Consider the following 27,312-nt stretch of genomic DNA (forward strand, 5'->3'; position numbering starts at 1 on the left):
CCACTTGTAGATAAAAATGATGCTAGATAACTCAATTAGGCACTGTGTTTTCTATCTAGCTATCTTTGCGAAACAGGCATCATTTTTCATTTTTCAGAGAAAGAGATCTGGAGCAGTGTATTTTACCCACATTCACATCATTAGTGACAGAAGTTGGGATTCCAACAGAGGTTGTCCAACTCCAGAGGTCAAATCCTTATCCACTAGGGAAATCTAACATTTCAACAGAAGGTAGGTTTTGTTTGTAGTTTTTTTCCCCCCCTTTTTAGGGCCAGACCTGTAGCAAGTGCAAGTTCCCAGGCTACGTGTCGAATTGGAGCTGCAGCTGCCAGCCTATGCCACAGCCACAGCAATGAGGGATCCTTAACCCACTGGGCGAGGCCAGGGATTGAACCAGCCTGCATCATCATGGACACTCTGTCGGGTTCTTAACCTGTTGAGCAACAATGGCAACTCCAGGACGTAGTTTTTGAGCTGAGTCCATAATAATAAGGATTTTTAAAACGGTTGATGGGAGAGGATCGTAGATGGGGAAAGATTTTCCAGGCAGAGTGCCCAGTACAGATGCAAGCCTCAGAAGCCTGTTAAAATGGAGAAAATGCCATATGGGGCCACATTTTGAAAATCCTTTGTAATTGCTTTGTAACCACTATGCAGTGATTGGACGCAGGAGGTGATGTGGCATGTTGTTGAAGGGGTTTGACTCAGTCTCTGCCCCTTCCAGTCTTGTGACACTTGATCTCTCTGTGCCTCATTTTCCTCAACTCTAAAATGGGAGCATAATCACCTCACAGGGATATGAGGATGATTAAATGGGGTTAGTGTACATGGGACATATTAGCATTGTGTCTTTTACATGGTAGGGATTCCATAAAATGGTAGCTAATTATTTTTATTTACGCCAAACCTTATGGCTAATAAAACATGCTAATTTTTTTGGCAGTTATATATGTCAGGCTTTGCACCAGACACTGCATATGCGTTGTTTAATCTTTACAACAACAGCTCTGTGATGTAGGTGCTGTTATCTCCCCAGTTTAGAAAGGGTGAAACCGAGGATTCCAGTGCTGGTTTAAATGTCTGATTCTAGAGCTCTTAACTCCAGTGCCTCACTATCTCCTTTGTCACCACACTGCTTGGAAGTTTCATTGAGAATGATGTAGGGTAGGAGTTTGATACCGTGGTTCCCTGGTAAGAGATGTATTTGGAATAAGTGGGCTTTGTAACAACCTCTTCAAATTATATGAAGGAAGTGATAGCCTAATCCTTGGGTTTTATACTTCTTCAAGGGCCTGTAACTTCTTGCTTAAGGTCTACGGTTTTACTTTATGCATACTCTTTGACCAACCATTTCAAATTTATTCTTTCCACATCTCGTGAAAGGCTATATAAAATAGCTTCTGCTGCCTAACAAGCTACTCCATTATTTAGTGACTTCAAACCACAATTATATATTTAGCTCATGGTTCTGTGGCTTGGAAAATTGGGCTGCTGGGCTTGGCCAGGTGATCCTTCTTATGGCCTTGGCTAGGCTAACGCTTATGTTTGAAGCCAGCTCCCAGATCTTCTGGGGCTAGTTGGTCTGATAATGTTGTTCAGCTGGGATGCCTCACTTGCACTACTTTTTCTAGTCTAGTCTAGATCAAGTCAGTCTAGCTTGGACTTCTTCTTATGCAGGTAGAAGAGTTCCAAGAACTGCAAGAAAGAGGACGCACTAATGTGCAAGCACTTTTTAAGTCTCTGCTGAGTTCCCTGGTGGCCTAGCGGTTAAGGACTCAGTGTTGTCACAGCTATGGTATGGGTTTGATCCCAGGCCTGGGAACTTTCTCTTGCCCTGGGAACTTCCACATGCCGCAGGCGTGGGGGAATAAAAAAGTCTGTTCATTTTTTATGTTTGCTGTTTGTCTCAGGGGCCAAAACAAGCCACATGGTCAAGCCCAGAGTCAGTGTGGGAGGAGACAGGGGATGTGAGAAATTTGAGTGCATTACTGCAACAGTGTATCATCTACGCCTTGCAAATCCAACCACGTGCCAACACAGGCTTAGAAGGATCCTGGGCATGGGGGCATCTCCTGTAGAGGGACACTAAGTATTTAGCTTCCTCAGGAGCAGTTAAACCTCCTCTTGGGGTGACTGTGGTACCAAGAGGTGATGTGACACATCAGGGACCACATACTCCAAAGCTGCCCCCCACCCCTGCCGCCACATCCTCTCTGCTTAGCCCTTGAATCTGAAGGAGACACTTGCCAGAGAGAGCATTCTGGTAGCTGGTGAGGGCTGAGCTGTGGAATGACTGGTTTATTTTTATCTTCCACCTTTACTGTGCCCCCAGGCTGGCCTGGCCTGGAGAAGTAGCTGTTACATCCATTAGAATTTATGCAGCCCTTAAAATACCCCAGCAAAGGCATCTGCAGCCCTGTCTAATCACTGTCATTCCAAAGGGCCACTAAGTTGATCTCGCTTATCCTTGAAATCAGATCACTCTGGTATCATCGCACAAACTCTCCGGGGTAATAAGCTTTAGGCTGGAACATTCAATTTAGTCACCATATCAATGGTTTTTGTAGTTTAATTTTTGCTCAACTCTCATGAAGAAAGAAAATGCTATAAAGTATTTGAGGACCTTGGGATCCAGTACCAAGTTGGACACATGCAGTGTTACAACCCAATACTCAATGTGGGTTGTCCTGGGAAACTACAGTAAAGAATCTGGTGAAAATAGTTGCTCTGAGTGCTTTTTTTTTTTCCCCCTCCTGTAGTTTCCATTGTAAAATCAGCCAAAACAGGGAAAATTCTTTATCTCATAGTAAATATTTGAAGAAACAGTATGGTAATACTGCCATACCCTGAAACTTGAGGCTCAGAGAAAAAGATTCCAAGGGAATGAGATGATTATTCCCATCAGGGTTCAGCCTTGCTTGTCATTGCTGCTGCTGTGTATATTCAAGTCCTAGACTTTGGCCTCTTGTGACTTCAGTTTTGATTCCATGGGCCTTGTGTGGTGAGGTCACTTTTGTGTATGTGGTTTTCTTATAGTTTCCACAGGTGTTTTGTTTTTTTTTCCTTCAAGTTTATTGGAGTGTAGTTGATTATACTAAAAGATCAGTATAGTTTCAGGTGTACAACAAAGTGAATATTATACACATATCTACTCTTTTTCATATTCTTTTCTCACATATAAAGACTATTGAGTAGATTTCCCTGTGTTCTAAGTAGATTCCTGTTACTTATCTATTTTATATGTGGTAGTGTGTATATGTAAATCCTAACGTTCTAATTTATCCCCCCCCAACATTTCCCCTTTGGTAACCACAAGTTTGGTTTGAAATCTTTGAGTCTGTTTCCATTTTGTGAGTAAGTTCTTTTGTATCATGTTTATTAGATTCCACATATTAGTGACCTCGAGATATTTGTCTTTCTCTGTTTTACTTACTTTACTCAGTATGATAATCTCTAGATCTATCTATATTGCTGCAAATGGCATTATTTTGTTCTTTTTTATGGCTGAATAATATTCCATTGTATATATGTACCATATCTTCTTTATTCCTCTCTTGATGGATGTTTAGGTTGCTTCCATGTTTTGGCTATTGTAAATAGTGCCACAATGAACACTGGGGTGCATATATCTTTTTGAATCCTGGTTTTCTCCACACAGATGCCCAGGAATGGGATTGCTGGATCCTCCATATTCTTCTCCATAGTGGCTGCACCAGTTTACATTCCCACCAACAGTACAGGAGGGTGCCCTTTTCTCCATATCTTCTCTGGAATTTATTTTTTGCAGACTTTTTGATGATGGCCATTCTCCACAGATACTTTTAATTGAGGGTTTGGAGATGCCAGGATTCAGTTCCTTAGGGACTGTTTGTTGACATTAGACCATCAGTTCATTCCAGTAGAACTTTGTGGAGCTCCTTCTGTGCCTCAGTTTGTGACTGGAACATAGACACACAGCTCTGACTTCTGGGAACTTAGAATCTGGTGAAGTTTAGTGGAAGAGGCAGGCCTGTGAGCTAAAGAATATCAAATGATCATAGGATAAAGACACCAATAAGAAGTACCTAGAAGAGAGGGATGGGTTCTTGTGGGGTGCAGGGCAGGAGATCAAAGATGTGATGCTTAATGGATGTTTTGGAAGATGAACACTGAAGGACATTCCACCTGCCTTGTTGAAAACTGATGACTGAGAAGCTTAAATGGACCACTATGTCTGGAATGATAGTAGGCTACATAGTTTGTAAGTTGCCTAAATCTGCTTGGCAAAATATGTAGCCTATTTTGATATGCAGGACAATATGTTGAATAAGTCATAATTTTTAAATAAAAGGACAAGCATACAGGAGAGTAGGGAACTTCTCCAAGGTCAAGAATGGAACAGGAGCAGGAGTCCAGAGAGGCTAAGTGAGGGCTGAGGTTGCTGCCTACCACTAGATTCCAGGTGGCCTCAAGCTTGGGCTGCAGTAGTTGTGCCTGTGTGTAAGGGAGGCAGACACAAAGGAAGGCCAGCTGGGGACTCATGAGTGAAGCTGGAACCCAGGAAGAGCAATGTCCTTAGGGAAAAGGTGAATTCCAAAAAATATCCATTCCATGGAGGCAGACAGCAAAGAACTTGGACTGATTCAGACTGGCTCTTGAACGTCTGAATCAGTCGTAATTAATGAACCAGCTTTTACATGAATTCAGGAACTGAATTCACAGAATCTGCATGGTCTGACTAACCACAAGATGAGAGTTTTCATTTAAAGCTGACCTGGCAGGCATGAATGCAGATCTCTGGAGCAACCCACATTCAGTCCATTCTGTAAAGAATTCCATTAGGCTGAGTCCCACTGAATATCAACTCATAAGTAGAAATCACCAAACATACAAGAAAACAAAGCTTGATGAGTGAGAGCTGGCAGAGACAGCTTGTAACACCAGTGACCTCTCATGTTTAAGAAACAAAAGATAAAAAGAAAAATAGGAGTAAGGAGCAGGCAACTATCAAAAGTGATCTGACATGAGATATTTGAAAAAGTTTTAAAGGGAATGTGTGGAAATTAAAAAAATAATTGAAATTTAAAGTTCATTGAAATAATATCCATAAAGAAAAATATCTTGAACTCCATTAACAGGAGGAGGAACAAATAAGTGGTATATTCCTATGATGGAATGTTACAATGCAATGGAAGGAACAAACTACTGCTGATGCAACAACATGGACAAGCCTCATAGCCTTCATACTATGAAGCAAAAAAGCCAGATTCAGAGTACATATGCTACTCTGATTCCATATATAGGAAGTTCAAAGCCAAATCCATGATCATGGTGGTCAGAATAGTGGCTAACTCACGTGGGAGGGCATTGATTGAGAAGGAGCGTGAAGGAGCTCTCTGGGGTTCTGGAATGTTCTATATCTTGATACAGGTGCTGGGTATCTGAGTGTATTACACCTGTAATAGGTCATCAGGCTGTACACTTAAGATGTGTGCTTTCACTGTGAAATGTGAGTTATACCTCAGTATAAAAAAATAAAAACCTCAGTGGCCTATCTTCCAAGTCCTTTGACCCCACCCAACACTAGATTAGACATACCAAGGAAAAAATTAGTGAAATGGAACTTTAAAAAAATAGACAAAATTCAACACAGAAAGGCAAAGACTCAAAAATGGCAGATACTAAAAGACATGGATGGCAGACTGAAGTCTGTACAGAGCTCTGGAAGATATAATGGATGAAAAGTTTGTGAGAAAGACACAAATCCTTTGGCTCAGAATGTCTGATGAGGAAATCCCGTTGTGGCTCAGCTGTAATGAGCCCAACGAGTACCCACGAGGATGTGAATTTGATCCCTGGCCTTGCTGGTTAAGGATCCGGCATTGCTGTGAGCTGTAGCATAGGTTGCAGACACGGTTCAGATCCCATGTTTCTGTGGCTGTGGGTGTGGCCAGCAGCTGTAGCTCTGATTTGACCCATAGCCTGGAACTTCCTTATGTCACACCTGTGGCCCTAAAAAAAAAAAAAAAAAAAAAAAGCCTGGTGAGCTCCATGCAAGATAAATACCAGAAACCCACACCTAAACACATCCTAGTAAAACTATAGGCCAAACACAGAGAGGAGATCCTAAAAGCAGCTGGGATGAAAATACAGGTTGCACAGAACTGAGGATTAGAGTGTACAGGTCTGCAGTGTTGCACATTAGTCGATGAGAGGATGCACCATCAGTGCCTTGAAAGTAACGCACAATCTAGAGTTATAAATGGGAATGAGGGCAAAAGAACAGTTTTAAAAATCAAGTGAACAAAAAAGCAAAGCTGAAAAAAGAGAGATTTTAGTACCAGTAGACTCTCACTTAGGGATTTTCTTTTTTTTTTTTTTTTTTTTTGTCTTTTTGTTGTTGTTGTTGTTGCTATTTCTTGGGCCGCTCCCGCGGCATATGGAGGTTCCCAGGCTAGGGGTTGAATCGGAGCTGTAGCCACCGGCCTACGCCAGAGCCACAGCAACGCGGGATCCAAGCCGTGTCTGCAACCTACACCACAGCTCACGGCAACGCCGGATCATTAACCCACTGAGCAAGGGCAGGGACCGAACCCGCAACCTCATGGTTCCTAGTCGGATTCGTTAACCACTGCGCCACGACGGGAACTCCTACTTAGGGATTTTCAAAACGATGTGCTCTTGAAACAAGAGAAGTGGATATAGAAGGACTGTCTGAGATGCAAGAAGGAATGAGGAGCAAAGGAAATATTAACTATCAAGGTACATATACAAATAGGAACTCTTTGATGGCACCTTCATATATATACATGTTATAACACTCTGTAGAGTACATAATTACATAATTCTCCCACCCCGTTCCCTGCTTTCTTTTTCTCTCTCTCTACACACACACACACACACACAGATATTCTTTCTATCTATCTACCTACCTACCTATCTATAACTGGAGTGTTTTTTAGGGTAGTAGATTTATCCCCCAAACAGATCATATTGACTAAAGTTAGCTAAACTGAGGCAGAATCCCCCTTCCACTAAGTCTACCTGTTTTAAGATCATGACACATCACGAGTCAGGCATTTCGTTAGATTGCACGGAGTTGCTAGAATGGCCTCCCGAACCAGTGACCTTGTTAAATGAATCAATTTTGCCATTTCTGATCATTGTCAATGTCCCCCTCTTGGTAATGGTTGAAAAGAGCAACCCCCAATAAGATAAAAATAGATTTTATTCTTATAATGCAAGTAAAGCCTAGAGATTAATTAAAAACAGATTTTACTCATTTACATAATGAGTAATTTGCAACATCAGTCCTAATAAACTTGAATTTGTTTGACAAATGTGATGATTTGTTTGGGGATAAATATGTATCCTTTGTAAATACTTTTGGCATGGATGGTGGAGAGGGACCTTTAAGGAGCAATTGACACTAACACCTGCCCTTTGGAGTGCTAAGTGCTGTAAAAAGAGATTGAGGATTCAGTCTCTGCTGGGTGAGTACAGCACCCTGCAGAGGGGGAGATGGTGGTTGCTGGTAGCCTCAGCTGATAATTCACCAATCCATTTTTTCTTGGCATTCTGCTCTCACTGTTGTAATGACAGACTGCTGGTTTTAAACCTTGACCTCAATTTTCTAGCTCTTTCACGACCCCACTGTTTCTCTTCGTCTTAAACATTCCTTTAGTGGCCTTTAATTCCTTAGTGAATATTTTAACCTAAATAAAAAATCCATCCTCTCCACCTTCAAGAGACAGCTTAGTTCTCACCTTCTCTATAAATTTTGCCCTGAATTCTCTGGCAGGATTAACCATACCCTCCTTCCCACTCCCCTGCTACCCACATCTCTCTACGGCAATTATTTGTTAGTAAGTAGAAAAGTCTGGATACCAGAGAGTGAATTTTTCATTTCTTCATCCCCGGTGTTGGGGCAAACTGTTCTGTGGAATTATTTTCATTTGAACAGAAATGTGGTTTGCATGAAGCTGCTGCTGAGGACAAGGGTGATGAGGTATTATGTTTCTCTATGTCAAGAGCAGTCCGATGACCTCGTCTTGTTTCATCTGCCCTCATTAGATAGGTAGAGCAAATATTCGAACCCTCATCTGATAAATAAAAAGCCCAGGAAGAGAAAGTTTAAATGGCTCACAGAAGGTCCTGCAGTTTTTGCAGAGGGTGGGCCAATGGAGAGGACGGCCGATGGGAAATAATATGGAATAAGGTTTTTACTCCTTGGAGAAATCACTTCATTAATTTTGTTCTCCATTTAAATCCAGCTCCGCCTTCTCAGTCCTTTTCTTCATGGAATCAAAGAATCAGCCTTTTGATGGAAGGAAGACATACCACAGAGATGCTGAATGTGAGCTGACCCTCATGTGGGGACCATTTTCCTGCAGAAGCAGCAATAATCATAATCATAATGCTTGCATGAACTTGGCACTTTTCTTCTCTTCAGCATAGTCTGAAATGACCCGCTGGTGTCTTCAGCGTGGCGGTGGGGCTGCTGAACAGAGGAGAGGCTGGGAATAGCAGAGTGTATTATTGCAGAGGAATTCTCCAAGCTCTCAAGGCTGTGAATGGCTTTGGTGAATAAGCCAAGCTGGGGCAGTTCAGTAGGTGGGGCGGTCAGTAGGAAGCTGTGACATTGTTTCTCTAGAAGGAGTGGGCTAGGGAGCTGTCAGGGGCTGTGTTTGTGTTCAAGACGCAGAGCAGAAAGGCCCGTAAGAAGCCCATGCCAAACCTTTAGACTCAAGCACACAAAACCCTACTTCTCGGGGACCCCAGGAAAGTCAGGAAATCTGGTTTCATAGAGGATTGGGTGAGGATAAAAGTGAAGAACGCTTTGCCTTCTTTCTCCATAAACAATGTCACACAAAAATATGCAGATTGCTAGGAGTTGGTTTTCCTAGGTGACTCTAACCCGTTTCTGCAGTGATCTCTGTCATGGAAGAAAGCAGTGTTTCTCCCCTGCAAAAAAAAAAAAAAAAAAGGAGAAATTGTGAGAATTTAGGAGCCTTGAAGGGAGTCTTTCATATCTTTCACCTGGCACCTGACAGGGTAGATTTCCATAGTGTAAACCTCCTGGACCTCAACCAGGCACCCTTTTCTTTATTCCCCCCAGGTTTATGGAGCTCTAGTTGACATATGACATTGTGTAGGTGTGAGGTGTACCATTGTGTTGATTTGATAACTTACATATTGAATGAGATGCCATTTCTACTTGTGGCCTTTTGTCTGTCAGTGCCACTGGAGAGTGGAGTCCAGGTGACGAGGGTATATGCTTCAGGAGGGCATCCTCTTTGGGGGTCCTGACCTGCCCTGTGCATAAAATGTTGACACCCCCTACCCACCCCCCCTCCTGTTCTAACTAGAGTGGAGACTTTCTGAAGCCCCCATGATGTAGAAACCTGTGGACTCTTCTGATGAGGGCTCCCAAATCAGCTTCATCGTCACAGAGGCACGAGAGCACACTCCAAGAGTCGGACAACATCAAGCTGGTGGAAGGAGTGACTGTCATATCTGCCCATGAGGTCTGCCGCCACACCCCCTCTAACTGAGTGGACAGGTGTGCAGGCTTCTGCCCTAATCAGGAGCAGGTGACATAGTCCCAAGGGGGCCGTTTACCTTGAATTGGTGTCGGGTGCCTCGGCCAGCTGCCTGGCCCTGCCCTCTGGTTCTCCCACCTGCCACTCAACCTTTATCTGGACCACCTCCCTGGCCTTCACCCAAATCCCTACTCTTGATGGGCTTCTACTGGCCTGACTCCAGATTACCCACAAAAAAGCAGTAATGAGGGAGGAAAAGAGGGAAGACTGTCTGGAGTGAGCACCTGCACGATGCTGGGTGACAGGAAAGAGAGATGATGCCGACCATGCCTGACCTCCGGGCTCACTGCTGGGCTAGGAGACACAGGAGTGATGCAGGGGGCTTCGAGAGTCTATATGGTTAGTGCTGGAAGAAAGAAAGAGGGGTCATTTTTGTAGCGGGGTGGTGACTGAGAGGAAAGCTGTTAAGGTTTCCTGCAGGAGGTAACTGCTGAACTGAGTGGGGCAGAGAAGGGGGAATGGGGGAGGTGGAGAACAAGACAGCCTGGTGTGCTCATGCTCATGCAGCCCTTCTGCATCCCTGGCCTGTGAAGGTTGAGGGGGGATGGTAGAAGATGAAGCAGGAGAAATAGTCATGGGCTGGGTTGTAGGGGCCTTCTAGGCTAGGCTGGGAAGTATGGACCCAAACCGGGAGGACTGCCCCAAGTGTAGGGTTGGCTTCCAGGGGGTGCTAGAGTTCAAATCAGGTTGTCCAAAGGGGTATGGCATCCTTGAGCTTGATTTGGGCTAAGCTGGCATCAGAGGGCCACAGAATGTCCTGGTGGTGGTGGGACTTAAGGTTGGGCCTTGGTGGTCTCATTTAGACCAGAAGCTATGGTTGTAGGGACAAAAAGTAGGGTCTACCCTGTGCAAGAGGGCTGGCTAAGGCAAGGCCAAATGTCAGAGTCATGGGAAAATGGGCCGGGGTTCGCAGGAGGAGTAGCCCAGATGCGTAGACTAGGTCAGTCCATCTGGAGGAGAGGAAGTGCAGCTAGGAGGCTTCTTGTATGGAGACTGAGTCTCAGCAGCAGAATAATTCCAGATCCCACCTTCCCGTGGAGAGGAGACACTTAAGTCGTTCCCTTGTTGGTTTAGTCGAGCACACACACTCAGTGGAACAGAACTGGAGCTGGGAGCACAGAGGCTGATGTGGCAATTTCAAAGCCAAAGTGTTGCAGTGTGATTGAAGGCTGCCTCTCTTTTTTGCCTGGATAACGCCAAACTTTCTGCTCTGTGACCTCCACAGGTATTTCCTCTGTCTGAACTCTCCTGGCTCTGATTCTGGCCAAGAGCTGCCAGAGGCTCGTGGGCCAGTCCATGGCCCTGAAATCCCAGCGTCCGTATGAGAAACCTCCCCACCTTAGGCTGAGCCCCAACATGAAGCTCTCGCTCCAGGGCTGTGCCTGCTCCAGCAAGAGCTGGGACGGGGCGTCCTCTCTGAGGATTTCTCCTTTCCTTGAAAATGATCTGCTAGATGGGGGCAGGCTTGACTTCCTTCTCTGCGAAAGAAAATTCCAGCCCCCCAAGGCACCACCTGTACCCTTCTCCTCTTACCTAAATAATCACTTTGTGCGGCTTCCAAGGGCTATATTTTCAGAATGGGTTATGAGAAATTTCTGATTATCTAATCTGCCCAGTCTATGGAGAGATTTTTTTTTTTCCCCATTTACCAAATACATACATCTTGGGACATTTACTTCTAATTTTAAAGAATCACTAATGGTTTTTCTTTTTCCCCTAATCATCTGGGATGTTGAAAGATGTTAAATTGAAATGTTCCTACCATTGCGAAGACATGATTTAAATAAAACTCCCCTGCTCACGGAGAGGAGACTGTGTCCTGGACCCTCAGCCACTGCCTGGGTTCCTGTCCCCAGTCCAAGGCCATTGTGTCGTCACCCACCTGACCATGAAGCATCTGAACTGATGGGCAGAACACACCCATATGAGTCCCCAGGGCATGAGTGACATCCTGGTATTGATTTCACTCTCTCCTTCCTAACATTAGGTGGGTGGTGCTGCAGAGGCAGCAGTATGGGCTGAAGATGGCCCCGGAGGCCCCAGGGAAGGGCAGCCCACCTCTGGAGGACAGGCAGCAGGCATCTCTCTCCCTGACATTCCTCCAGAATAGCAAGAGCAATGCCTGTTGTTAATGCTCTGCAAAAAAGAAGTTGAATCCACCTGCTGAATGGGCTAGAGCCATCTCTGGGGTTAGGCAGGGTTCAGAGGGCGGGAACTTGTCTGAAGCAAGGCTGTCTGGGGCCTGGTGTCTGGAAGGACAGGAGCCAGAGGAGTGTCAGAAACCTGGTGTCGGATTAAGTGAACTCAGCCTCAGGATTAGGTGAACTTATTAGAAGGGCTGGCTGCTCTTGCATCTCTGCCCCCAAGAGCTGTTTTATCTGCTTAAACACAGATGGAAGCTGAAAGTGAGGTTAGCCAGTGGGCCTGGGGGATGTGTGGCTTAGGGAGGGGGCTTAGCATGAGTTTTCTGTACCCCTCTTTCCTCCCTGAGACCACTGCATCTTATTCCCTCAGATACAGTTTGCTAAGAAAACCAAAGAAGGGAATTAACATGAAAAAGATAATGGTAAGTATTCTGCTGGGTTATTTTATACACATGATCCATAAAAAAAAATTAGAAAAGGATCCATTTTTCTTATTTCTACATAAGAAAACAGAGACTTTGATATGAAGCCATCCAATTAGGGAAACTTCTAAGAGAAAATGGGAAAGGTTCAGAAAGTACTTACAATTACATACATGTGTATATTTTAACTTTTTTTGTTTTTTTCTTATAGGGCTGCACCCACAGCATATGAAGTTTCCCAGGCTAGGGGTTGAATTGAGGCTGTAGCTGCTGGCCTATACCATAGACCCTCAACTCACTGAGCAAGGCCAGGGATCGAACCTGCATCCTAATGGATACTAGTCGGATTTGTTACTACTGAGACAAAAAGGGAACTCCTTAGACTATTTATTATCTAAGAAACTTGTTTTATTATATATATATATATATGTATATATAATTTTTTTTTGTCTCGTCTAGGGCCCCACCTGCGGCATATAGAGGTTCCCAGGCCAGGGGTCGAATAGGAGCTACAGCTGCCAGCCTACACCACAGACACAGCCACAGCAACACTAGATCTGAGCTGCGTCTGCAACCTATACCACAGCTCATGACAAACACCGGATCCTCAACCCACTGAGCAAGGCCAGGGATCGAACTGCCACCTCATGGTTTCTAGTCAGATTCATCTCTGCTCTGCCACAACGGGAACTCCTTTTATTATATATTTTGACATAAAAATTATTCTCCTCAAAAGCTCTTATTAAGAATAAAATTCTTTCTCAAAAACAAACAAACAAAAACAAACAAAAAATACAGATATAAACGAGGACAATCTTAGGCAAGTAGAGTTTTATGGTGACCCTGATATTAAGTGACTTTTCCCAAGTCACACAGCTAGTAAGTGACAAAGCTAGGCTTCAAAGTTGGTCTCTTCAAGGATTTCATGCTCATGAATTTTGGGGGAGAAGTTTGCCTGAGATCCACTAAGTAGTCTGGACATTTACTTTCAGGCTCAAGCCTGCCTCTCTTTCTGCTTGGGAGTGGGATTTGTCTGTCAGGCTGTTTCTTATACATGGTGCCGCTGTTGCTCTGTTTGAGCTGAGGTCACTCCCTGTCTCCTCACTGCTGGCACTCCCTAGCAGCTGTGTCTTGGTCTGATTGCAGACCCTCCCCCTCCCTTGAGTGCCAGCCCTTGGGTCTTACAAGGTCCTGACTGTCTCCTACTCTGTTTCTTGACCCTTCACTACTCCCCTGGGTTCTGGCTACTGGGTCTGCCTTGACCACTAGCCCTCAAGCTCAACTCTGGGGTGTTCCCTGGGTGTGGGGTGGTGGGTGGTGCAGGGCGGGGGTGGGGAGATGGCTTCCTCCCTGTGTTGCTCTGCCTGCCTCTGCCCCACCTGGTTCATAAATACATCCTTGGCTCTGGTCCCCGCACCCCACCTCCAACCCACATTCACAACTTAACAGTCAGTGAGATTTAATCAACTAGTTCATTGAGCAATCCAGGTGTATACCCACCTGATTTGAAGTGATTTAGCTTAATGAAAATGATCACGTGGCCTGGGTTTTCTGGGGCAGCCCTAATTTTAAATAGTATGTCTCTTTGTCCTCACAAAAACTGAAAAACTGACAGTGCCAATATTTTGGGCATGTAGACAGTATCTTCTAGATTGCCTCAGGCAACCAGAAAAAAAATACATCCCTAGACCATGTGCCCTACCTTTGACTTAGGACATACAGAGCTCTGTTAAATCTTTATTTTTGCCAGCATTGGGTAAGCCTCAGAGAGAACAGCTTTTTTGTTTGTTTTTGAAAATCTTGTCAGCGTGAGTGTCCTGTTGGTGCCTCTGCTTTCTATAAAAGTACTTCATTATCTTCATCGAATGGCCAAACATGTCTCTTGCCGAATAGCACTGCAGTTCCGTGGTCTGTGCATCTCCAGGTGGCACCTAATACCTGTTAGTTGTGACGGCATAAGGGAGGTGCATGCCTTCCAGGTGAGCTTTGGAAGGCGTGTCTCTATGCCCTGTCTCCTGAGCCCTCTGGGAAATTGTACTCTAGTGAATGCCTATCCTTGGCCTCTCTCCTTGGCTCTGGCTGCAAATGCCTACCCCTGGCCCTCCCCAGGGCAGCTTAGTGAGACCATGCAGAGATCTCAGGACCCCAGAGCAGCCCCATCCTTACGATCCCATGCCAAGTCCATCCAAGACAATGGTGCTTCTCCCACAGATGGCCTCCCAGGCCACATTCCAACCACTGAGGAAAGAAAACATCCCAGGCCAGAAGAACATTTTGAGGGAGCACAGCCACCACAATGGGTAAGCCTGGCACAGAGAAGTGGGTCCTTCAGTGCATTCTGAGGATCACTAGTTCCTTAAAATGCCTCCAGAAGAGCTCTGTGGCCAGTAGGCTTCACAGTAGCTCAGAGTACCCACGGGCATATGAAGTCTCTGAGAGGTTCTGTAATAAAGTCACTGACTTCTCCTAAACATGTTTGATCACAGGACACTTATTTCATATGATAGTCTTTAATATCTTAAAGAATCAGGTGAAACACAGTAGCAGGGGGCCTGGAGGTCCGAAGACCTTTCTTGGCCTCAAGTTCAAAATCCTCATATTCACCTGTGTCACTTAGCTTTGGCTTCCTCATTGGTAAAATGAAGATAATGACAAATGACCTCACATAAGATTTTTGTGAGTTTTTCTGGATATGCACTTGAGGTATTTATGAAAGAAAAGGCTTTGTTTAGATGCAAAATTCATTCAGTATACTTTGTGATGTATTGACTGGTTCAGAAGCTGCCCTTCCCTGTTATTGGCTCTTTAGGATGTGTCAGGACCAGCATATTTGAAATGAAATGTCAGGAGTCTGTGATAGATAAATAATACAGGATGCTTTTAAATCAATGTATGCTTTTTTTAAATTGTTATTTCCCCAAGACATTTTTTTTTTCTACTGTACAGCATGGTGACCCAGTTACACATACATATATACATTCTTTTTTCTCACATTATCATGCTCCGTCATAAGTGACTAGAGATTGTTTCCAGTGCTACACAGCAGGATCTCATTGCTAATCCATTCCAAAAGCAATAGTTTGCATCTATTAACCCGAAGCTCCCAATCCATCCCACTCCCTCCCCTTTTAAGATAAATTTTAAGAATCTTGTAGAACAATACAGGATGCATGAGAAAGGAGAGGCTTAGGGTTCAGTATCATCCCTCCATTTAGAATGAAGCAGGAAATTCCTTCATGAATTAGAAAGTTGCTAAAGATGCAGCAGGAGAGCTTGAGTGGGTCAGTAGTCTGGGGACAGAGAGGCTGAGATCGGACTCAGACCCATTCCAAGGAGGCATTGATAGGACCAGGTGCTCTCCAAAGTATCTGTATGTGTGGCTTGAGAGGTTTCCTTTGGAAACTTGACTCCTTTTCATGTACATGTAAGAATTAACTCCTGCATATTCCAAATAACTTCTAATATCTTTGGGTTTTGTTTTCTTTCTAGGTTAAATCTAGTGTTCTTTTTCTTTTTCTTTTTTTTTTCAGGGCTGTGCTTGCAGCATATGGAGGTTCCCAGGCCAAGGGTCAAATCGGGGCTATAGCCGCTGGGCTACGCCATAGCCACAGCAACCGAGGGATCAAAGCCGTGTCTGCAACCTACACCACAGCTCATGGCAACGCCAGATCCTTAACCCACTGAGCAAGGCCAGGAATCAAAGCTGCAACCTCATGGTTCCTAGTCAGATTCATTTCCGCTGTGCCATGATGGGAACTCCAAATCTTAACCACGACGACTTTAGGATGTGGGGCCAATGGCTATGCTTTAACGGTAAAGAAATTCCCTGAAATTAGAAACAAAATTTTGGGAGTTCCCATTGTGGCTCAGTGGTAATGAACCCCTGACTATTATTTATGAGGATGTGGGTTTGAACCCTGGCCTCGCTCAGTGGAGTTAAGGATCTGGCATTGCTGTGAGCTGTGGTGTAGGTCAAAGACATGGCTCAGATCCCTCATTGCTGTGGCTGTGGCATAGGCTGGCAGGAGTAGCTCCGATTTGACCCCTAGCCTGGGAACTTCCATATGCTATGGGAGCAGCCCTAAAAAGACCAAAAAAAAAAAAAATTTGTGTGCATATGCATATGTGCATATTTTTTAGGGAGGAAAGTTCTGTACCACAAAGTGGGTTTTGGTCTCTGTGAATTGTATAAACTCCCTGGCCAGCAGAGTTCCCTCTACAGCTGATGACTGGATAGGGGCCTGGGCCCTCCTGTAAGCTTTCTGGGCTTCTGTGACTGGTCCAAGGTGCTTAGCTGTACTGCTTTATCAGCAGGACTTCAGTTTTGCTGGGTCCTCTAGCTCTAGGGAGCTGTAGCTTCTCTGTGACTCCTCCTTCTCTCTTTGGCATGCAAAGTCCTTGAAACCTGCTGTGTATGCCGCTGTAAATCCTGGGTTACCTGGGGATGGCTGGCACAACTTTCTCAATTATACAAATGGAGCAAACAGTGTGCACATCAGGTAATTCAAGCTCCTTGCCTTTCAGCAGACACTTATTAGACACCTGTTATGGCATGCTCTGGGCCGGAACTTGCATGTTAGGAGGTGAGAGAAGATGAAAAAGGTTGTCAGACAGCTCCTGCCTTTCAGGAGCTTCTTGTCCAGAGGACTCAGAAAAATGAACGACATTGTGATACAAGCAATAAAAAAGAAGTGATATAGAATTATGGCCCTTATATTGTTGGAGCCGTACTCCACCACTAATGCTCTGTAAGAGTGAGCCTGCCCTGGTGTTCTTAGGCCTTTTGATATATTCATCTAACACATACTGATGGTGTGCCTAGCGTGTGTCAGGCACTGTACTAGGTGCTAGGGATCCATTGGCAAGCAAATGCAGACATGATTCATGGCTAGTGTGGAGACTGACATTAAGTCAGATATCACCCATACATGCAGAAATATAAAATTACAACAGAGATATGAGCTGTAAGAATGGGAAATAAGGTTCTGTAAGAGAGAAATATAGGGCACATTTGACCTTGTTAGAGAAGTTCTCTGAAGGTGCCTCTAAGGAAAGAAGACCTGATTTTTTTTTTTTTTTTGGAGCCTCAACTTCAGCATATGGAGGTACCCAGGCTAGGGGTTGAATCAGAGCTACACCTGCCAGCCTACACCACAGCCACAGCAACATGGGATCCGAGCCACATTGGTGACCTACACCACAGCTCAAGGCAATGCCAGATCCCCAACCCACTGAGCGAGGCCAGGGATCAAACCCACAACCTCATGGTTCCTGGTCGGATTTGTTTCCGCTGAGCCACGATGGGAACTCCTGATTTTTTTTTTTTTTTTAAAGAGAGTTAACTAGATGAAAATGTTATGGATAGGAAGGGAACCCATATACCAGGAACAGCAGTGGCAGGAAATTGCCTGGTGCCTATTAGTATATAAAAGTTCAGTGAGGCTGGAATCTATAGAGAGTCAAGGGCCCTGTGCAGAATGAGGCTGACCCAGGAGCCTCACTGTACGTCAGGTTGGGTTGTGGTCTTTATCCTAAGTTCAATATCAAGTCGTTGAGATGTTTCAAGCAGGAACACAACAACCCATTTTGATTGGGAAGATTAGGGAAGATTTCACATAATAGGTAGCTTCGGAGCTGACCATTGGGCAATGAGTTGGAGCTCAGTTGTTAGAGACGAGGAAAAGACCTTCATGGGAAAACTAAAGATGGAAAAACAAGGAAAAGTAGAAGTTTATCCAGTGCCTTGGAGTGGTAAGCTGTAGTTATGAGAAGCTTCATGACTTTGGAGGAATGAATGGAAAAGTTGAGTGAAGCTAAACCATGCAGAGCTGAGATGCCTGCTATGCTGCAGCATTTAGGCTTTACTGAGTGGGAAGGCTGAGTTTTTAAGGAAGTGTGTATCCTGATTTTTACCTGCATTTGAGTCCTGAGATTTCCCTCAGAAGCTCCCCAATCATTTCCAGACTCTGGTTTCTGTCTCCAGTTGTACAGATAAGAATTTTGAGCAGAGACTGCCATTTGGTCAATCAGAATATTTATAATGTTGGGGTAGAAAATATCACTTGATTCCATTTGTGGCATGGGCTGTCTTTGGTTATCACTTTCTATTGGGCTTGGCCACCTTGAACTGAAGAATTGCAACATCCTAATCCACTGGAGGCTGAGATTCCTAAGTTCTCCTCCTGCTCTGCCATCATTTATGAATGAGGTTGTACTAAGGGAGTTTCCCAGGCAAGGAAATGGGAGCTAAGCTTTATTAAGCACTTGGAGAATCTGTTTTATGTGAGAGCAACATTTTGAGATTTCTTGTTGCCTGAAACAATTTGGAATTTTTAAGCTCCCACCTTGTGGAGAAATGGTAAGAGTCTTCATGGGTCTGGCACTGGTTTGGCATGGAGAATGCCCCTAGAAGACACCAAACACTTGAACCACTTCAGAAGAAAGTAACTTCTGTGAAGAGAATGGGAAGACCCATTTGTTAAGCATAAATTTTAACTTGAAACAAAAGTTAGAAACAAGTGGAGTTCCCATTGTGGCTCAGCGGAAATGAACCTGACTAGTATCCACGAGGATGTGAGTTCAATCCCTGGTCCCTCTCAGTGAATCAGTGAATTAAGGATCTGGCGTTGCTGTGAGCTGTGGTGAAGGTTGCGGTCACAGCTTGGATCTGGTGTTGCTATGTAGGCAAGCAGCTGCAGCTCTGATTCAACAGCTAGCCTGGGAACTTCCATATGCCACACCTGTGCCCCCCCCAAAGTTAGAAATAAGCCATGAAAATAAAGCAAAAATACATGCTGAGTGTTTACTCCTATGACCTGTTCTGAAGATGAAGTACGTGCAGACAAGGAAATGTCCTAAGTATTGTTTTGAGATTTTTGAGACTTTTATCTCTGAGCAATACTACTTTAAAAAAGTATGTGTGTTATTTGAGATTGAGGAAGATTTTTTTCCCTTTGAGATATCTAAAGAAGAGAAGAGATGTGGGTGGGAAGTAACTTGTATTGAATATCTGGCATCAATACATCCTGCCTACAGTATATGACCCATCCTTATGGCAGCCATGCAAATAAAGCTGTATTACATTCGTTTTATAGATGGGGTGGGGACATGCTCCTCATAAGTGCTAGGGCTAAAGTGTAAATTTAGGTCTCCAAGTACAGTGCCTTTTGTATTATTCTAATTTTACAGATAAAAAACTGGCAACAGAGAGTTCATTGCTTAGATAATAGTGCTGGCTCTCAAGTTGTCTGACCTACCCATCATGTGGCATCTGGAGCAAATGGGATGAGGCCCCCGTAACCATCATCATAATGAGTGTGCACTGAGCACTCTTCAGCATTACTCACAGGTTTTCTCTCACTTGATTCTCACAACAACTCAATGAAGTAGGGACTTGTATTATTCCTGCTGCATAGACAAGGAAGCTAAGGCAGAAGACTGAGATAACTGACCCATGCACACATGGCCAGGAAGTGTTAAATCTGTGACTCTAACCGAGGGAGTCTAACACCCGTGGTTATAGCTGCTTCATTACACATCTGGGCTTTCAACATCTGCACTGAGAAGCTCTGGGAAAAAAAAGCCCTGTTCCTACTGAGACTGATGCTTCTCTTTTCTCAATGATCCAGGGTTTCTTTTTATTTCCATTTTGTCCTGCATATGAAGATACTGTTTAAGCCTGTCATATTAGACTGTGGGAAATGCCCTGAATGTGTTCTCCTTGACCAGCCCCTAATTCAGAGCGTTTTGTTCTAAGCATCCTGGAAGGATTTCACTGAGCTTAATTTATAGGGCCATAAGCCATAAAACACAGTTCCTTTTTGGGTGAGTTTCATTTACTGACTTGCAGGATAGATGACTCATAAATAAATTGCTCCTATTCCTTGTCGTTTTCTGTCCCTATCTTTGGGAATGCATGGTTGCCTTAAATATCTGCAAAGAAAAGAAATTGGATTTTGTGTTAGTGACACTGCTGGTTCTCTTTCTCTCTGACATATTCTGAATATTTTACCTTTTTTTTTCCCCCCAGCCTGGAAATCTTTATAATCCTAATAGAATTATTCCTTGTATGGTACTTTATGCAAAATGATGTTATTAATATTAAAATGATAAATATTGTGACTCCAAAATGATATGTTTTGATCACACTTTAACTGTGGCAAAAACACTGTTTTAGGATCCTTTCAAATGTTGTTATAACCTTATATTCACATGCCTACACAGATATGGGTCATCTGGGCTGACATTTAAAAAGATGAAACCCAGCTAATTCACTCACAATAGTGTTTGATATAAATTACAAGGAAACAACAATTTTCTGCCTCTGATGAATGTTTGGCAGGTATGTTTCAAAAGAAATTTTAATCTTTTCCTTTGCACTGGGACATGAAGCAAATCCTAAATGGATTCTTGGACGTTGGCTCACACAGCTGAATTTTTGTGTCAACAGAAGCTCCTTCCAACCTCAGAAGAGAGAGCCGTACCCAGTGGCTGTGGCACCACCACTACCTGATGAAATAAAATGAGATTAGGACAGGGGGTCAGGAGGCCCAGGTGCTAACATGAGCTTAGTTAGGAAGAAACACGGAATGACTGGGGCGCCTTCTTTCCCCCTGAACCTCGGTTTTCCCCCTCTACACACTAAAGGGCTTGAATTCTATAGTTTACTCAACATTCCATGATTCTATGGCTCCTGATAACGGCCATGGGTGAAATCTACAAAAGTCTTCTTCCTGAACGCTTAATGTAAAATTAATACTTTTTCTTTAATGTTTTATTTTTATTACTCAGTTACATTTATAGTTGTACAACGATCATCACAACCAAATTTCTCTTTCAATTACCATCCTCTCTACTATTTTCTTAGAGCAAGAAAAGGATTTAGGAATGTATAGGACTTTCTACCCATGAAAATATGACTAATATAAAACCCATTTTTTCTTTCTTTTTCTTTTTTTTTTTTTTTGTCTTTTGTCTTTTTAGGGCTGTACTTGCAGCATATGGAGGTTCCCAGGCTAGGGGTTGAATTGGAGCTACAGCTGCCAGCCTACGCCCCAGCCATAGCAATGCCAGATCGGAGCTACACCTTCGACCTACACCACAGCTCACGGCAATGCCGTGTTCTTAACCCACTGAGTGAGGCCAGGGATCAAACCCGCAACCTCATGGTTCCTAGTCAGATTCATTTCCGCTGCTCCATGATAGGAACTCCTAAAACCCATTTTTTGAGTTCTCACTGTGGTGCAGTGGGTTAAGAATGTGACTGCAGCAGTTTGGGTTCCTGCAGATGCACAGGTTCTATCCCCAGCCTGGTATAGTGGGTTAAAGGATTCAGCATTGCTCCATCTGGGGCATAGGTTGCAGCTGTGGCTTGGATTCAGTCCATGGCCTGGGAACTTCCATATGGCATGGGTGCAGCCATAAGAAAACAAACAAACAGGTTTTTTTGTTTTTGTTTTAATTCTGTGCCTAGAAGGGTGGTTTCTTTGCCATTTCTAACCTTTAACTTCCAAGGAAGATATTAATTGTCCCATTTTACAGATGAGGAAACCAAAGTTCAGAAAGGTGAAATCATTTGCTCAAACTGGCACAGCTTCCAAGATGGCTTAGCAGAGAAACAGGCTGGTGCACAGGACTCTAAGACTAAGCTTTAATACTGTCTCCACAACCAGCCCCACCTTGACTTTCATGGGGGCTGGAACAAGAGCACAGATGGAGGTCCACATACCGTAAGTCTAAATATTTAACAGTTTCACTTCATGTTGACCAGGAGGGGCCTTCTTTACATGGTGCACAGATGTGGCATTGCCAGACTCTACTCCCAGAGTCAAGGTCACTAGCAGGGTTCCCTGGTCTCTGTCCCAGCTCACCTGCCTTACTTCTGATGCCTTTGTGAGCTAGGGAACTGGGTATTCCACAGATAACCACAGCTAGTGACTATTGGCCAGCATTTCTTTAGCCCCTATATTAGTTTTCTAGGGCTGCCATAACAAATTACTACAAACTACACAGCCTAAAACATTAGGAATTTATTCCACATAGTTGTATTGTCTAGAAGTCTGAAATCCAGGTGTCATGAGGGCCACACTCCCTCTGAAGGCTCTAGGAAGAACCCTGCTTTGCCTCTCCCACCTTCTGGTGGTCCAGCATTCCTTGACTTGGGGCTGCTCAGTGCCACCTTCTGCCAGTCTCCACGTGGCCTTCTCCCCTGTGTGTTAGAGCTACACATCTCCCTCTGCCTTTCTCTTTATTGGATTCAGGGCATAGGTCTAAGATGATTTCATCCCAAGATCCTTAATTAAATTACATCAGTGGAGATCTTTTTCCAAATAAGGTCACATTATAGGTTCTCAGAGGTAAGGCATATTCAACCTGCTGAGGTCCTGGATGCTACCAGCTGGGCTCAACCGACCTGAGGAGAGCATTTGATGAGCAAAGGCATAGATGCAGGCAGAAGGGACATAGGGAAGAACCGTATGGGTACGTATGGGTACAAAAGGAGCAGGAGACAGCAGGAGATCTGCACTGCTGGCACGTCAGGGGTCAGGACTCTGGGACAAAAGGCCACGTCAACAGCCAAGAGGTATTGAGTTTTTACTCTGTGAGGCCCTATAGGGAAGTCAAGATATTTGAGCCAGTCCTGAGACCTGGGGTTTACAGACTGGGGCTAGGAATTAGCAAGGAAAAAGAGCCCAGGATGCAAAGCATGCTGAGACCCAGGGGACACCACAGTGGTGAAAGCTGATGGGAAACTAGGCTGGGGTTGACTGGTGACTAGAAAAATGGTTTCAAGTCCAAAACTTTTGCCAACAAAGGGAAGAACAATGAACATTCAGCAAGGCAGCCTAGGTATTGGAATTAATCATTGTCATTGATAAATAATATCATTGGTAGCATTAATAGGGGCCATTCGTGGAATGCTTATTGTGTATCAGGAGGCTCTGTGCTAAACGTGCTTGCTGGCATTACTTTGTGTAATCCTCACAAAAGCCCTGGCAACATTCTTCAAAGGAGAATCTGAGACTCGGAGAGGTTCAGGAACATTCCTTTATTTTACAGCCTGTGAGGGGCAGGGCTGGGCTTCACATCCTGGGATATATGAACACATGGGTGCAGATCGGCCCAAATCTGGCAGGTCTCAGCCGGTGCCTGGGGACCTAAAGGGACACAGAGTCAGCCCTGGGAGAGGGGAGACATCAAGAATTAGAGCCTCCGTCAAGGAATTGGGGTTCATGGTAGAACCTGAAGCTAGGAATTCATCAAGGAAACCAGCTGCACACTTGGGTGAGGATTGAGGCAGAGGCCAGGGATCCGAGCCCCAGGGATGCCAAGGGCTGTGTGCATGAGCTGCCACAGATCTCGTGGCTTCCGCCTTGTCCATGGAATAGTCAGGGCAGCAAGACAGGCTTCTTGCAAGGAAGTAGCCTGATGATGGGGCATGCAGAGACTGTCTCTTCTAGGAGTCTCCTCAAGTCAGGAGTGAGAACATCAGTTCTTCTTGCTTCAAACTCAAGAGTAGATCAGAGGCAAGAGAATGGGCTGGGGGTGGGGTGATGGGTCCCAGAGCACCCAGCCCTGTGTGCTCTTCCTAGAGAGAGCCGAGGAAATGAGGCAGTGGTTGACAGGTGAGAATGTCTTCCTCTGTGTGTTCATCAAGCCGCGGATAGAGCTGGGGGCTTGGCTGGCTTTTTTGATAACTTGGGTGGAGGCAGGGGATTCTCTTGGCAATGTCTACCAAGTTTCCCTCTGGTTTCCAGCTCCTAGCATCTCAGAGTCTTTCTATCTCTCCTATAAAAAGTGAAAGCCTATGCAAGTACTCAGAAGAGAATGTCTCAAAATGAACTTATTAGCACTTTAGTTGTATAAATAAGTATTTTAATTTTTGTGGCGCACATTAAAGTTGGTGGATGGGAGACTGTCAGAATTCTTAATCGTCATGAAATATGCTCTTAATAATCAGTCTTATTAAATCTAAATGAAATGCCTGTATGAGGCCCTATTTTAGTATTTTCTGAACTCACTGCAGCTTTTTTATCTCAAACGGCAAGCAGAGTCATTCTAAATCATCATCAAATTAACTATTTATGCTCCCTTTCACCAGTGTTCCCTTCCTCCCCCGTTCTGCCTCTCCACCGCCCTCTCCACAAATCTCATGTTTTATGGATAAATAATCAGCCCTCGCAGCTCAGCAGAGGACACCCTTGGAGCACTGGAAGGGAGAGAGCCAGCCACGGGGCAGGGCAATGCCTGAAACTCCAGGAAGTTCAGGGGAAGCTTGTCCTCGGAGGATGCTGCCCTGAATGAGAGGCCCTGGGCATCAGCAGGCGGCAAGCGTCCACCGGAGCACAGCCTCTTCCAAGAGACATGTCTGATTTGCTTTCTCAGTCAGTTTCTCTTGGCGGAAGGCCAGTGACAAGGTAACGCCTCATCTCAATTTCCTTCAGATGTGATTTGGAGGAAAGCAGCCGACCAGCTTTTCAAGACCTTATCTTTTTCTTTTTTTCTCTTTTTCTCTTTTTTGCTTTTTGGAGGCTGAGTGGAAAATTTTCAATGCAGAGATCTGAGTTGGCCAAAACCGTAGTGGCAGATACAGTGCAATGTCATTTCAAAGTCTAGACAGGATTATGAAAGTGTCACCCATGACTTTCTAAGGAGCGGGGAGCAGGAGGGCTCATTGGTGACATCTTCTAAGTGGGGACATGCTTTCCCTTTCCATACTTGGGGAAACTGGGTTGGGTTTGTACTAAGGGTGGGGATAATGAAATAGTGTGTCACAGGAGTGCAGATTTCTGATCCTAAAGTAACGGACTCTCACTAGAGACCCCACCCAAGACTCTGAAGCATATGAGCCCTGCACGTCCGTCAGGAGATGGAAGCTGTCCGAGTAGCTTAAGTCTTCAGTGCCTTTACTCCCTTCCGTTTATCAAAACAGCCTGGGCCGAATCTCTCCCCTTTCTTCACTCCTTTGTTGTTAATCTCTGCCCCCTTGGGCGGGGGAGACTGAAACTGGACCTCTAACCAGGGCTGTCCATTTTAGGTTCAGAGGTACAAATGATGTGGGGGCCAGCCAGATGTGAAGAAGCCCCTCCGCTTTCAGAGGAGAACATCAATTTCACAAGAAGCACTGTGAATGCTCAAGTTGTTCTATTTCCCCATCTTCTAAATGCGGTATCCTCCCCACTGCTGGGGAGTTGAGGGGGGGGAGTTGAGAAACTCTGGAAGCCACATCCCTGCCCCATCCGTCAGAGGGAAGTACACTAAGGCCGGGTTGGGGGAGCCGTTTCCAAAGTGACCCTGCTGTCAGCACAGAATCTGGATTACTCTACACAGCTCCTGGTTTGGAACCTGGCACTCCCATGGCCTATGAGAACCTTCTGTTCCTTTTATTCTCCCTCATTTCAACCTTCCCTAATCCCTTCCCAACACAGCTGGCTTCTCTTTTGGCATCTGAACCACTGGGGCATCTTGGAACTTGGAAGAGGCTTCTGCTGTGCTGTCCGATCTGGGTTTGAACCCTCCATCCACTACTCACGGATGAGCAGTCCTCGTCAAGCTAGGTAACTTTTCCCGGTCTCGGTTTTCTCATCCTTAAAATGAAGATAATAATAATGTCTCCCTCCCAGAATTACATGAGAAAATCCGTGTGAATTTCCTGACCCACGGTAGGCATTCAGTAATTGCAAACTCCTCCTTTTCTTCCAAATGTCATCAGTTAAGGGGCAGGATTCCATACTATGTTTGGCATTGTTTAAATGCCGCCATTGCACAAAGATGTTTGAGCCTGGACTTGGCACCATTCTTTTGTAAACTGAAGTTGTTATTAAACTGAAAGGAGCACGGTATGTCAAGTTCAGCTTTTTTCTTTTTGGCTGCACTTGGGGCATGAGGAAGTTTCCAGGCCAGGGATCGAACCAACACCAAAGCAGCGACCCAAGACATGGCAGTGACAATCCCTAACCTGCTGCACCACAAAGGAACTCCCAAGTTCAGCTATTTTTACAACTCGGAGAAAAATGCTTGTCATTTAAGGACACAGAGTGCATCACAAGATGTTGGGAAGGAATGTTCCTGAGAACTGACATGAGGCAAACTAGGGGCTTTGCATGAGTTCTCCTGTGTCCTGGGAATGCGATGGTTTTTATTTTTCTCTGACCTGGCCCGTAGCACAGCTGTAGCAACCCTCTGAGGGCCTTGAAGGTGGCCAGCTACCAGAATATAGCTGAGTCCTGGTTCTTCTCAGCCTTACACCAGGGTACCACTCCAGGTGCCTGGGCGACCTTGTAATTTAAGTTTTTTCCATCATTCATTCATTCATCAAACATTTATACATGTTCCTTTTAATGCTAAGCCCTGAGAACACAACAGTGATTGGTAAGGCATCTGATGAGCAAAATATTTACAAAACAATATTGCATTTAAGTGATAGAAAGCTACCTTGAAATATGTAAAATGACCAGGCAACTAAAGAAAACCACTGCATGTCAGCAAATATAAGAAATGGCTTTGCTGTCCAAATTGACCATCTAAAAGGAAGAACTAGATTTTACTGGAATCACCTGTGCAGTGATGGAAAAAGAATTGGATTGCAACCCAGGTAGCTAGGTCTAAAGCCTGACTTTTGGTTCTGGTTAAGTTACTTAGCTTCTTTGAACTCTAGTTCCCTCCTGTGTAATACCGAAGCCATAAACATTTTCCTTATGGTTTTGTTAAGAATATTAAAGTCAGTGAAGTTCATGAAAACATTAGGTACAGGGCCTGATACCAACAGGTGAGTAGAGGCTGAAACTGAGTTTGGAGAGGCTTTAGAGGGGGTCAGAAGCTTCAAACAAATCTCATATCAGATAAGGTTCAGGCAGCGTGACTTAGAACAGATGGCTCTTCAATTATCCAAATTAAATTGGATGAAAATCCACCCTGGAGATTTTTTAGGTGAATTCAGATCCTGGACCCACTCTTCAGTATTTTAGTACCTTCCTGTGTAGAGTTGTTTTTCCTTTGATTTATCCTACGCTTACCTCCTTCAAACACCAAGGGGAACATTTTGTTCTTGTGGACCTTGATTCTTTATTGACACAAGGAATCAGGAAGTCTATGGGCAGAAGAAGTGAATTGCTGCGAAGCTTCATGTCAATATCTGCCTCATGTATTTTCCTCTGGGGCCAATTT

General features: G+C 44.5%; 1 long non-coding RNA gene across 7 annotated transcripts in view; it reads left to right on the plus strand.

The window, feature by feature from the left end:
* The window catches only part of LOC110260990 (uncharacterized), a 523,917-nt gene that overhangs the window by 152,056 nt on the left and 344,549 nt on the right, over positions 1 to 27,312 (plus strand). For 2 of the 7 annotated variants that reach the window (XR_014810038.1, XR_014810042.1), the window contains exon 3: positions 8,253 to 8,335. The exons of 2 other annotated variants lie outside the window; for them this stretch is intronic. This is a non-coding gene — a long non-coding RNA (uncharacterized LOC110260990). Of the gene's footprint in view, positions 1 to 97; positions 232 to 8,252; positions 8,336 to 9,347; positions 9,921 to 10,806; positions 11,536 to 12,095; positions 12,148 to 24,247; positions 25,704 to 27,312 lie in introns of those variants that run through there. 3 more of the 7 variants (XR_014810053.1, XR_014810037.1, XR_014810040.1) reach the window with 3 other exon arrangements.

The sequence above is a fragment of the Sus scrofa genome, chromosome 1 (genome assembly GCF_054392235.1).
Source record: "Sus scrofa isolate SSC_HxYL_T2T_F1_AM1 chromosome 1, Sscrofa_HxYL_maternal_Yorkshire_Landrace_v2.0, whole genome shotgun sequence".
NCBI lineage: Eukaryota > Metazoa > Chordata > Mammalia > Artiodactyla > Suidae > Sus > Sus scrofa.